Here is a 1103-nt window from a genome sequence, read left to right on the forward strand (position 1 = left end):
GGGGGGGGGGTTAGTGCATCTGTGAGTAAAATACATTAGTAAAATGAAAAACACGGTCTCCTGTACAAGATATCCTATACATTATTGTTATTCTTTATGCCTCTTTTGTTTCTGCACCTCTCGCACACGCACTTTTCTTGGTACACATAGCTCCTTTTATTTGGTCGCTTTTAAGGACAAGCGGGTTAACCCACATTCCAGGGGTTTCCAGAAATCTTGACCTACACCAAAAGTGGGCATTTCCCTACCTATAGGAGAAGTTTGGTTTCATTGGTACGTATATTTGCTTGCTTACAGAAAAAACTCTCCTTGTCTTTCAAGAAACTGAACAAGGGGTAAAAACTTTACCTTTGATTTTTCTCAAATCAGCATTTTTCGGGATAACCCCCTTGTGCTTAAAAGAGACCATTTGTGTGTTTGTTTGTTTGTGTGTCAGTGTGTGTATGTGTAAAAGCGTGCGTGTATAGGTATGGGTATGTGTGTAAGTACGTCTTTTGTACATGTTCGTGCAAAGACATGAAAGTTTATAATACCCATGAACCATATTAAGCATTATCACCGACAACTACATGGGCGGGACTGCGTCATTTTGAATAACACGGCTATAATCTTCTTAGTTTTAGTTAGAGTTTTAACGGCATTTGTAACACAATTAGGTCACATACGTGCCGAAGATTAGAGGTGTTTTAAGAATGTAACAAACACACACACAAAAAAAGAAAGAGAGATAAGGACAATGGATTGTGTTTGACATTGGAAAGAAGGAGCAAACCACACCAGAGCCCCCGTCACACACACACTAACTTACCCTATATAACAAAAAAGGTAAGTTCTGAACGAGGATATGTCATACAAGAAAAAACATGTCCATCACTTCGTCAACTTTGTCGAACAGCCCCATCGCAACTAAGAAATTAATGGTTCAGTTCAAGCAAATTACAATTCAACACTGACCTCTGATCTATGCAAACACGACCAAACCAGCATTTTCTTTGTCGGTATGTTTGAGTTTTTATTTAGCGCCTGTAAAATGGCTGCTCGCACTATAATATGCTTCCCAGGATAGTGAGATTGTTTCAGAATGCTGTCACGTCTCCTTGGGT

Source organism: Aplysia californica, unplaced genomic scaffold (genome assembly GCF_000002075.1).
Source record: "Aplysia californica isolate F4 #8 unplaced genomic scaffold, AplCal3.0 scaffold00067, whole genome shotgun sequence".
NCBI classification, from domain to species: domain Eukaryota; kingdom Metazoa; phylum Mollusca; class Gastropoda; order Aplysiida; family Aplysiidae; genus Aplysia; species Aplysia californica.